Source organism: Callithrix jacchus, chromosome 9 (assembly GCF_049354715.1).
Source record: "Callithrix jacchus isolate 240 chromosome 9, calJac240_pri, whole genome shotgun sequence".
Taxonomy (NCBI): domain Eukaryota; kingdom Metazoa; phylum Chordata; class Mammalia; order Primates; family Cebidae; genus Callithrix; species Callithrix jacchus.
This window is the reverse complement of record NC_133510.1, coordinates 108,593,862-108,606,702: the sequence shown is the minus strand read 5'-3', so window position 1 is coordinate 108,606,702 and position 12,841 is coordinate 108,593,862. Positions and strand designations below refer to the sequence as shown.

At 41.3% G+C, this 12,841-nt stretch overlaps 1 long non-coding RNA gene across 2 annotated transcripts in view; it reads left to right on the top strand.

Annotated features, from left to right (window-relative positions):
* LOC144577662 (uncharacterized) overlaps positions 1-12,477 on the top strand; it is a 337,568-nt gene extending 325,091 nt beyond the window's left edge. Inside the window, exon 3 of one of the 2 annotated variants that reach the window (XR_013522073.1) lies at positions 11,892-12,477. This is a non-coding gene — a long non-coding RNA (uncharacterized LOC144577662). Of the gene's footprint in view, positions 1-9,539 lie in introns of both variants that reach the window. The other variant, XR_013522070.1, reaches the window with a different exon arrangement.
* The last annotated feature ends 364 nt before the right edge of the window (positions 12,478-12,841 follow it).

Sequence of the window (12,841 nt, the reverse complement as noted above, 5' to 3'; positions counted from 1 at the left end):
AATGCAACAAGAAGAGCTAATGATTCTAAATATATACCCACCCAATACAGGAGCACCCAGATACATAAAGAAAGTTCTTAATGACCTATAAAGAGACTTAGACTCCCATACAATAATAGCAGGAAATCTAAACACTCCACTGTCAATATTAGACAGATCAAGAAGACAGAAAATTAACAAGGATATCCAGGACTTGAACTCAGATCTGGACCAAGCAAACCTAATAGACATATACAGAATTCTTTACCCTAAAGCCACAGAATATACATTCTAATCAGCACCACATCACATCACACCTACTCTAAAACTGACCACATAATTGAAGTAAATCACTCCTCAGCAAATGCAAAAGAACAGAAATCATAACAGTCTCTCAGAACACAGTGCAATCAAATTAGAACTCAGGATTAAGAAACTAACTCAGAACCACACAACTTCATGGAAACCGAACAACTGGCTCTTGAGTGCTGACTGGATAAACAATGAAATGAAGGCAGAAATAAAGATGTTCTTCAAAACCAGTGAGAACAAAGACATGACATACCAGAATCTCTGGGACACATTCAGTGTCGAGAGGAAAATTTTTAGCAATAAATGCCCAAATGAGAAGCAAGGAAAGATCTAAAATTGGCACCTTATCATCAAAATTGAAAGAGTTGGAGGAGCAAGATAAAAAAAAACTCAAAAGCTAGCAGAAGAAAAGAAATAACTAAGATCAGAGCAGAACCCTTCAAAAAACCCTTCAAAAAATCAATAAATCCAGGAGCTGGTTTTTGAAAAGATCAACAAAATAGACCACTAGCCAGATAAGAAAAGAGAGAAGAACCAAATGGATGCAATAAAAAATGATAAAGGGGATATCACCACCAATTGCACAGAAATACAAACTACTATCAGAGATTACTACAAATAACTCTATGCACAGGAACCGGTAAACCTGGAAGAAATGGATAAATTCCTAGACACTTGCACCCTCCCAAGCCTAAACCAGGAAGAAGTCAAAACCCTGAATAGACCAATAACAAGGGCTGAAGTTGAGGCAGCAATTAATAACTTACCAACCAAAAGAAGCCCAGGTCCAGATGGGGTCACAGCCAAATTCTACCAGACATACAAAGAGGAGCTGGTACCATTCCTTCTGAAACTATTCCAAAAAATCCAAAAAGACGGAATCCTTCCCAAATCACTTTATGAGACCAACATCATACTGATTCCAAAACCGGTCAGAGACTCAACAAAAAAAGAAAACTTAAGGCCAATATCCATGATGAATATAGATGCAAAAATCTTCAATAAAACACTAGCAAACTGATTGCAACAGCACATCAAAAAGCTTATGCATCACGATCAAGTAGGCTTCATCCCTGAGATGCAAGGCTGGTTCCATGAGCATGGAATGTTTTTCCATCTGTTTGTGTCCTCTCTTATTTCCTTGAGCAGTGGTTTGTAGTTCTCCTTGAAGAGGTCCTTTACATCCATTGTTAGTTGTATTCCTAGGTATTTTATTCTCTTTGTAGCAATTGTGAATGGTAGTTCGTTCTTGATTTGGCTCTCTTTAAGTCTGTTATTGGTGTATAGGAATGCTTGTGATTTCTGCACATTGATTTGGTATCCTGAGACTTTGCTAAAGTTGCTTATCAGATTCAGGAGATTTTGGGCTGAGACAATGGGGTCTGCTAAATATACAACCATCTCGTCTGCAAGTAGACACAATTCATCCACTTTTAAACGGGTTTGTTTGTTTTAACTCCAGATGGATTAAAGATCTAAACATAAGGCCTAACACCATAAAAACCCTAGAAGAAAACCTAGGCAAAACCATTCAGGACATTGGCATAGGCAATGACTTCATGACTTAAACACCAAAATCAATGGCAACAAAAGCCAAAATAGACAAATGGGATCTAATCAAACTCCACAGCTTCTGCACAGCAAAAGAAACAGTCATTAGAGTGAACTGGCAACCAACAGAATAGGAAAAAATTTTTGCAATCTACCCATCTCACAAAGGGCTAATATCCAGAATCTACAAAGAACTAAAACAGATTAACAAGAAAAAAACAAACAAACCCATTCAAAAGTGAATGAAGGACATGAACAGACACTTTACAAAAGAAGACATTTATGAGGTCAACAAACATATGACAAAATGCTCATCATCACTGGTCATTAGAGAGATGCAAATCAAAACCACATTGAGATACCATCTCAAGCCAGTTAGAAGCAATCATTAAAAAATCTGGAGACAACAGATGCTGGAGAGGATGTGGAGAAATAGAAACACTTTTACACTGTTCGCAGGAGTGTAAATTAGTGCAATTATTGTGGAAGACAGTGTGACTATTCCTCAAGGACCTAGAAATAGAAGTTCCATTTGACCCAGCAATCCCATTACTGAGAATACATCCAAAGGACTATAAATCATTCTATTATAAAGACACATGCACATGTATGTTCATTGCAGCACAGTATACAATAGCAAAAGACCTGGAACCAACCCAAATGCCCATCGATGATAGACTGGACAAGGAAAATGTGGCACATATACACCATGGAATACTATGCAGCCATAAAAAATGATGAGTTCATGTCCTTTGTAGGGACATGGGTGAATCTGGAAAACGTCATTCTCAGCAAACTGACACAAGAACAGAAGAACACTGCATGCTCTCACTCATAGGAGGTCGCTGAACAATGAGAATACATGGACATAGAAAAAGGAGCATCACACACGGGTCTGTTGGCAGGGAATAGGGGAGGGACAGTGGGGGTAGGGAGGTTGGGGAGGGATAACAGGGAGAGAAGTGCCAGATATAAGTGACAGGCGGATGGAGGCAGCAAACCACATTGTACCTATGCAACAATCCTGCATGTTTTGCACATGTACCCCAGAACCTAAAGTGCAATAAAATATGTATATATACAGAGAAAAAAATGGCTAATTCAACATAAACAAGTATGGTTTAATGGTATAGAGGGGGTCAGAATAGTCATAGAATTGGAAGGGCAAAGGGTGTTCTACTTGATTACAAATCTATTCCATTGGTGTTGGCTTCTTAGAGTGGTGTCTTAAAACGGGCATGAGGCTGAGTCTCTACGCTCAGAAAGAGGGATATGATTGATTAGTGATGTCAGCCCTGGGCACAGGGATGGAACATAACTGCATCAAGGTCTGTGCATTAGTGAACTCTTTTCTAGAGTAAGAGGGTAGCAGAGAAACTAATGGCACATTAATTGGTGTGAGATCAACAGGTCCAACTCTTCATTTTATTGCTGGCCTCAAACAGGGAAGTAGCTTTCCTTAAGTTTTCCAACTCAATCAGTTAGTAGCCTAGCCATTATTAGCCAAGGATCTGGCCCACTGAATATTGGTACAGCAAAAGACTAAAGAAAGGTACAGAGAGAAAGAGTGGTGAAGACACACTTCCAATATTTTCCATTGTTGCTTCGGGTTATCCCTACATATAAGAAAGCAAAGCAAAATGAGGCAAAGCAACAAAACAACAAATGAATGAGGCTAATTTTTAATAGGCCATGTAGATATTTCTAAGTTCAAAAGTCGTGGGCCACAGATAGTTCCCTTTTCTTTAACAAGGAAAGTTTAATTTAAAAACAGCTTGATACTAGCTTTGTCATTGAATGTAATCGAGTTTTTCCTCCAGGGATTAACATCAGGACATACAGGGCAGGCAGTGTCTAGGGCATATGTCCTCTGTTTGGAATTTTCCGGGAGGGGCTGGAATGAACGGTAACAGCTGTCAGTAACTTTCAGCGAACTCTCTGCGTTCTTGCTGCGGGATTCAATTGTGTGGCCTGAGTGACTGACTTTCTGTTTAAAAACAGCTTGGTGCTAGCCTTGTCACTGAACATAATTAGCCTTATTCATGAATTTATTTTTACTATGTCGCCTGCTTTCTGAAAAAGAACCAGCTTGGGTCACATGCAAATGATGGGGGAAGGGCACAGGAATGAACACCCGTTGTTACCCCTGCCTACCTGCAAGTCTGATGCTTTCCAAAACCAGCTCCGACAAACGGGAGTGAGCTTAAGAAGAAAAGAACTGCTGTGACAAAGCACCACTGACATCGCCTGATTCACAGTAAAGAGGCCCAGCCCACTGAGAAAAGAAAAACTTCAGCTCAACTAAATTTAAGGGAGTTTAATTGAGGAACGAACGATTCGCAAATCGGGCAGCCCCCAGAATCACAGCAGATTCACAGAGACTCCAAGGTTGCCTCGTGGTCAGGGCAAATTCATAGACAGAAAGGGTAAAGTGACACGCAGGAATAGGAAGTGAGGTACAGAAACTGAGATTGGTCACAGCTTGGCGTTTGCCGTATTTAAACACAGTTTGAAGATTCAGCAATCTAAGAGTGGTTGAAGTACGGCCGCTGGGATTGGCCAACACTCAGCTATTGTTACAGGTGGATACTACTAATTAGGTTTTTAGTTTTGTCTGTTAAGCTAGGTTACATTTCATCCACAAGGATTCAAATATAGAACTATGGAGTCCTTCTCAGGACATATTTATTTTGCTTTAACACCACTGAGGGTCCATTTGAGGGCCACACTTAATAGGATTAAAGACTCATCTTCCATCAGGTTCAGACAACACTGCAATATTTTGCCTGGGTCAGACATTCACAAGGGCTTTATCTCTGGACCTCAAGGTGCTACTTGTATCTGAAACTGACCTTACTAGTCCCTTTCCCTGAACATCTCCAACCCCATGGCACTTCATTCAAAGGAATTTCTTTTTGTTTTTTTGAGATGGGGATCTTACTCGGTCACCCAGGTTGGCGTGCAGTGGCACAATCACAGCTCACTGAAGCCTCAAACCCTCCCGGGCTCAAGCAATCCTCCTGCCTCAGCCTCCTGAGTAGCTGGGACTACAGGTTCTCATGCCACCATGCCTAGCTAATTCTTTTAAAATACTGTTTTGTAGAGACAGAGTCTCACTATGTTGCCCAAGCTGGTCTCAAACTCCTGGGCTCAAGTGATCCTTCAGCCTTGGATTACAGGTATGAGCCACTATGCCCAGCCAGGAATTATTCTTAAATTGTGGAGTTTCAAAATCAGTGAGATTTGATTAGCATCTTCTAACCACACAAACATTTATCCTGTCATCATATAAGCAGATTGTTCTTAGTTTTAAAGACTAGAAAAAAACTGTCCTTCCTTCCATCATTAGGCCATAATATGAAGTGCTTTATTAAATTGCGCTGCCTTGGGGTGTGTAGACTCAAAAACATATAAGGGCCAGTAGATTAAGAAAAATGTGTTAATGGGAAGAGTATCACAGCCATGGAAATTAGTGGGGCCTGAGGAACTGGATGGTACCTGCTCCTCTTCAGTTGTTTATATTTGTTTTTAAAGACACTGGTTATCAAGAACACTCCAGTTTGCAATTCCTGATCCAGTAACAAAGATCCAGTAACAAAGCACTTCCTAAGTAGCAGGTTTTCCCCTAAAATGATCACAAATCATCAATTAAAAAATCCTGAAATAGCTATGTCTGATTTACAGAAAATGAAACTGAGGCACACAAAATAAAATTAATCACATAGTCAATAAGTACCCGAGCCAAGATTTGCCCTCACAGCTCTCTGGCTCTGAAGCCCATGCATTTAATCAAGAGCTAAGACCAAAACTGTTGTCTTCTCATCTTGCCAAGAGATTTAGAACCTAGATGTTGCAACTATTAGATGGATGAAGAAATCAACGAGTGGTTTAAAATAAGAGGAAGCCCAGGGGAGGCAGCTACCCCAACCATGCCAAAACCCAGAACACTGAGTGGCCTCTCTAGATGAAGATGGTCCAATTGAATGTAATGATCATTTATAGGTGTTTTTCCATACCCTATTATAGTAATAGTAACCTTAATATTTCTGTTCTACTCACTTGGCTAGCCGGCATCCACCTGTTGTTAGATAATGCCAAGTTAAAGCTCCATTTGAATGCTGGAGGTGCCTTTTCAATTATTCAGCCAACATATGACTCTCCTTCATTGAAGCTATTGTCTGAATGGTGCATTGCTATGGTGATGATGTATCTGGCTCCAGGCAGGTGACAGATACTGCTTATTGTCTTTCTAAAGACACAACAAGAGTGATGTATTCTTATAAGTCACCACCGATGTCAGAGAACAAAAGTAACAGGTAGTCATGGGAAGCTCCTTGTGTTTAGCATTATGATTGTCCAGCCTCCTCCTGAAAATTTCTAAGTAGATGTTTCCTAGGCACCTAAAGCTCAGCATGCTCAAAACTGAGCTGTTCATCTCTTCCTTCATTCCCAAATCTGTTCTCCTGGAGCATTTTTGATGATGGTTAACAATTCCACCATCTTACTAGGCTATTTAACTTGAATGACCTCAAACTTCTTTCTCTCTCTCAAGTCCCACATCCCGCTGGTCACTCAGTCTTGTTGATTCTTCCTCTAAAACATCTCTCAAAGTTATCTTTCCCCCTTCTTTTTTTTTCATCTGAAATAGTGCAGTTGCTTCATTTTTCTCTCTAGCGTCCATCATTCCTCACTCCAGTCTGAGTGACCTTCCTAACACATAAGAATCCTTGAATTTATTTTATTTGTATTTCTGTTGGCTCCATTTCTTATAATCCAATGCTCTTAGCAAGTTATTTTACCTCAATCTGCCACCCATTCTTTATCCATGCCCCGTCACCCCAACCCAACACCTTCCAGAACTTTATCCTCTAGCCCACCTTCAGCAATTTGCATATACTTTCCATCCATTTGGGTGTTTCTCCATTTTGAATGCTCATATTTATCTTTCAAGACACATCTCAAATATTACATTCTACATGACATCTCCAAGGTTCCTTTGGGCACATTTCATTGCTCTCTTCTTTGTATCCTAAGATATATGGTCATCCTTGTATTATTATATTCTTGAAATTAAGAGCTTTAAAGCCTGTTTTCTCCACTAGATGATGAGATTCTAAATATAAAGGGCAACATCTAACGTATATTCACATCCGCGGAGAATGTCACATTTAGTGTTGTTGAATAAATCTATCCAACATTCATCATTCAACAACTGCTTATCAAGTGCCTGCCATTTCACAAGCATGGAACTAAATACCTGGGACACAATGGTGAGCAAAACCAGATATGATCCCGGTCCTCTGGAAGTTCCTAGTCAGTTGCAGGAATAGATATCAATGAAGCAAAAACAGATACCTGTAAAATCAAAACTGCACTAAACTGCTTTATGTGTTCTGAAGGAGGATCCATGGTATTCTGAGACTAGGTTATGACCTAGCCAGGGAAATCAGAGAAGGGTTTGAGCTGAGTTATGCTCTGTGAGTAGCAGCTACTTCAACGAAGACACGAGGGAGGATCAAACACAAGGGGTCGTGTGTGAAAGTCTCTGTGGTAGAAGGGAGTCTAGAAAGTATGAGAGACTAAAAGAAGGTCATGATGGAGCAGAGGAAATAAAATGACCTTGTTGGAAGATGAAGTTGCAGAAGTAGGCAGGGTTCACACCAGGCCGCCTTGTAGTTCATGTTAAGAAGCGTCGTCTATCTTAAAAGAGGGAGGGGAAAACATGCAGCATTTAAGCCAGGAAGAGATAAGATCATTTTGCATTTTGAGATCACTTTGGCTACTGGGTGAACAACTGGAATGTATAAACAACAAGAAAAACATTAGGACAAAACCCGAGTGGGAGAAGCAGGTAACTTGGGCTAGCAACAGAAGTGGTGGTGGAGATGAAGAAAGGTGAATGGATTTGTGAGATTTTCAAGAAAGTAATCGGATTTGGGATGGGTTCGATATATTTAGTTGTACCACCGTATTAAACCAGAAGTGAATCTGGGTATTACAAAAAGATAAAAACGGATAAATAATTGAGCGGCTAGATGTCCAAGTACAATGGAAGATCAGAAGGGGAAGTGAGAATGGTCAGGGCAGCCTTCCCAGTGAGACCTCAGCCGTGCCTTCAGTGATGGGTAGGTTTCAGACAGCTACAGAGATGGGGAAAGGTTCTCTGGCAGGAGACCACAGGGCCTGGGTGATGATGACAAGGGAAGGAAGAACTACTGGGTACCTCTTCTAATTCTCCTCCATTTCCTTTAAACTGGCAAACAAGATACACAAGCTTGCTATAGATTCTGCTCAAATAAGAATTGTCTATGTCTGAGGGCATGAATTAGAGCAAAGATGCACCATGGGCCTTTTCAGGGGTCAGTGTTTATGTTTCGTCTTTCAGAGTTTAAGGCTGAGTGATCAAGATCTGAGATTGCAGCTACTTTAAACCACAGCTGCATCCTTGGTTCAGTGAGATTCAGGAACATATTTTGAGAGTCTACTGTGTCACAGGCAGTGTTCTAAGTTCTGAGACTAGAAAGATGAATAAGATGTGGCTTCCCACTAGCTCTCTTGCAATCTGTAAAATGCCATTGAATAAAGTTAAACAATAATATGAATAATGCATGTATGCCTTTTAGTACATAAAGTAGTTAACATAAAAACAGAAAAATTATAACTGGACAAAATCGAATACGTGTTAGACAAATGTTTCTTAAATTACAATCTCCCTGGACTAGAGGCATATGAATCATCATGAAATGCCTGTTAAAATACAGATTTTTGCACCCAATACAGTTTTACAGAATCAAGTACTCTAAGGGATGAGGCCTGAGAATCAACATTTTAAACAAGTTCCCCCAGAGATTCTAATGCCCACTAAAATTACCACCCTATTAAACCAGTAGTGAATCTGAATATTACAAAATTAAAACTCCATTTTGTATTATGTTTCCCTTAAAAAAATGAATAAATATTAAATGTGATCAGGACAATAATCCTTGTATATCCAGCTTCAAGATTACAATCCAGGCTGGGTGCAATGGTTCACACCTGTAATCCCAGCATTTTGGGAGACTGAGGTGGGCGGGTCATCTGAATTCAGGAGTTCAAGACCAGCCTGGCCAATGTAGTGAAACCCCCTCTCCACTGAAAATACAAAAATTGGCTGGGCATGATAGCGCATGCTTGTAGTCCAGCTATTTGAGAGGCTGAGGCAGGAGAAATGCTTGAACCCAGGAGGTGAAGGTTGCAGTGAGCCGAGATTGTGCCACTGCACTCCAGCCTGGGCGACAAGTGAGACTCCATCTCAAAAAAAAAAAAAAAAAAAAAAAAAAAGAGAGAGATTAGGATCCTAAATAGTCGGTAGAAAGGGAGTTCCAAGGTTAAAATTCTTTCTGCTCTCCCTCACCCATACATAAATAGTCTGTGTTTTTGTTTGCCAGTGCTAAACGGAGGCCTTCCTATGTGATGATTTATGTTGTCAAGTATATCACATAAAATATAAGGCATAAATTACTCTGTGTGGCTTCTTACCAGTTTTGAGTGTACACATTTTCAACCTCAATGTGAAATCAGAGTTCGCTTCTAAATGGTATCTGGACATACAGAATTTCTAAAGAAATCTATCCTCTTTGTTTAAGAGAAGATATCAATGTAATTTTGCCTTGTTGTTTTTTTAACTTCCTGTTAAAAAGCTTTTTTTTTTTTTTCAGTACAAAAGTTGAATCCATTTCACAAGGAAGAGCTCACTCAAATCTTACATGAGGGGAGACCAAGTTTGACCTTGCTGAGAGATCCTCGTTCTGTACACCCCATAAACAGGAGTCGCAAGGGAGAAAGCCAGAGATGGCTTTTAACATGGATGTGCAAAGACATTCAAGGAAAGAGGAAGAGGAAAGGAAATCAAACCTTCCATGTTTATCTGCTTATCTATTTCTGCCTGACATTTACACCATAGATTAATTCCTGAGAAGTAGGAAAAAGACTTACCCTGTACCACAGTTAAATCTTGTGGAGAATGAGTAAAATTCCAAACATATCCCTAAGTAATGTAATAGCAGAGGCCTCTTCTATTGCAGAGGAAAGAGGCTTCCTAACAATGCTGCACATAGATGTTTAAGCAACAGAGAGGCATGGACTAGTAGATCCTTGGAGCCCAAAAGGTGCAGCGAGAGAAATCGCCCAGTCCAGAGGAAGAACATGAAACCCAGAGTGGGGAGGAGACCCTCCCAAATTTACAGGGCAAGTCAGTGGCAGAGCTGGTCTGGAAACTGCACCCTTGACTTCTAGCCCCTGCCTGACTCTATGCTGCCCATTCAGGCTCTAAAGGATGGCATTCACTATGTGGTCCCAATCAAATCTTTTATGTGCTATGTACGATGGCTGACCCAAAAAGAATCCTCTCCTCATTGCCCACCCTAGCCAAAAAAACCCACAAAAAACCTTGCGACTTTGTCCTTACCAGGCAACAATTTAATTACACTTTGTCATTTAATAAGTATAAAAAACCTGCCAATTTCTAAGGATGGAAATACACATCCCTGGTCTAATTCTTGCCTTTCAAAGCTCAAGGTCTGGCTTTGGGGCAGGAGGGTCCACCTGTGTATATGTGTGTGTGCACGTGCGTGCATGTGTATGTGGGGGGGATGGAAAGTCCATCATGTGTACCTGGAACAGAGCTTTAATACGCATCTTTCTCTGCCCAGTAAAACAACTTGTAGCCACTAAAGCATCTGAGCACTGAAGCATCTTAACCACTCAAGCATGTGGGGCATTGTCATCCGACCCCAAAGCCACAGGCCCCTTTTTACAGATGGCTGAATACTTTCTCAATGAGGCCACCACTGCCCTTGCCCTGAGGGGGAGGTCCTCTTATCACTTACCTGCTGCCATTCTTTTCCAGGGCCCATAACAGTCCCAGGGGTCTTAACTAAGGGGCTCAAATTAGGCACATTAGCATCTTGAATAGGACTCCGCAGGCAAGTAAGGAGCACATTTATGTTTCTTATCATGGGTCTATAGGGAGGAGGACTCAACAGCCTATGAAAACTTGTATTGCAGATGCGGAGGAGGGATGAGGGGAGAAACAAAAAATTATATTCAGCACTTTATCCAACCATTTTATAGCAAGTTATCAGGCCCCTTCCAGATCTAAATGGATCCTCCAGTCCCATAATTAAATTGGGAAAATGAAGCCATTTCATGCCTTTGGCTCACTTTGATCATTGTTAGTTCTGTGACTAATGTGTAACTGGAGCTGTTTTTTCTGGGGCATGCGCCTCGCCTGGGCAGCTGCAGGGAGAGTGTGGCCTGGTCTCCTGCGGCCAGCCTGCGAGGGCTGACAGCACGGCCAGGGCTGAGCAAGGTCAGGACAGTCTCAGCCAAAGCAGACCTGAAGAGATGCACCTGCACTGAGAAGCAGCTATCTGTTTGCATCTGCCTCGGACAGCATTTCTCCAAGGGCTCCCTTGTCCTGGAGAACTCTTGGGTGGGAACTGGTGTTTTTTCCCCTTGAAAGGGAGAGATAGTGGACATTTCAAGAGATAGGAGCAGAAAATTGCCTCTCAAATGGTAAAGAAGGTGACTTCTGAAGCTCATCATTTAAATTTTCCCTCCCTTCATTCCCTCTTCAACTTCTATTCCTGCATCCTCCCTTACCCCTCCATGCATGCATCACACACACACACACACACACACACACACACACACACACACACAGAGACACTGGGCACAGCAGGCATGCAAGCACAGCTGGAAGCTCTGTGAGTCCTTCTAGACTAAGGAAAATCAAACTAAAAAGTAAAATCTATTAATATAACTCTCTCCTCTCCATTTCCTGTGGAATTTGCTCTTGTGTGTTCTCTAGAGCGCCCTCATGTGACGCCCTGTTGTAATATCATACTTTGGAAGGATATAAGAAATGTTCAAACACTGCAGCACCACAATTCAAAATATCACTTTTCTGGATGAATAAGGCCTAGTATTTGAAAGCATAACAGGAGAACTATAGTCAATAATAATTTAATTGTACATTTTTTAAAATGCCCAAATTATTTAAATTCCAGAAAGAGGTGGGCCCTTCCAGCGAGAGGAAGCATGGCTGTCTTAATTTCTGGGAGCCCTGAGGAAGAGTCAGAGGACAAACAGCTGACTTTTTTCAAATTTTTAATGGCTACTTGTGGACCACGGTGACACTTAGGAATCCCAAGAAGCTCCAGCCATAAAGGGAGTCAGTGCCCATCCTCCAACTGTATCCCCCAGCACGCCTATTGAACACACCAGCCATGCCAAGAGCTTGAAGAGATCCATTCAGTACCTGGGAAGCACAGTCACTACGGGGAGAAGCAGAATCCATGCAATCGCCACGTGGCCTTCAAGGAAGCCTCCTTGGAAAGTCCAGAATCCCATCTAGAGATGTCCTGTCATTCTTCTCAAGCCACCTCATCATCTCTCTCTGTAGTTGAACTGCTGATGTTTCTGAGATTGTGGGTTTGTTCAAAATGAAGCTTGACAGAATCATAATTTATAGGCTAGTGTTTTATGAGTAGAGACAATTCGCAATTTAGAATTTTATGAATAAATCGCTCTGTTTTATTGCTCTCTCTATGTATGTATGTGTATATATATATAAAACTTTTCTTTTTCCACCTTTACCTCTTGAGTGGGCCCATGAAACTGAGAAGTAATGTGCAAGGTCTTGAGATAGCACAAGGCCTTCACCAGTCCTGTAAATGTGTGTCTAGGCAAAACCCTGGCAGGTCTCCAGGTGGTCCTCCTGAGTGAGGGCTCTGAACACTCTCTCTTAAAGCCCTGAGCTATAAACACAGATCTGAACTAGACAGAGAAAGACCAAGTCAGAGGGGGAGCAGCTGTATGCTTCTCCTCCCTGCTTCATTACAGACAGAATTGACCTCTGGACCAAGTCTTATTGACTAATTAAAGTTGAAGAGTTCATATTCACACAGTGTTTCTCAAAGTGATATTCAGGGAACACGAGCATCAGAAACACCTGGAG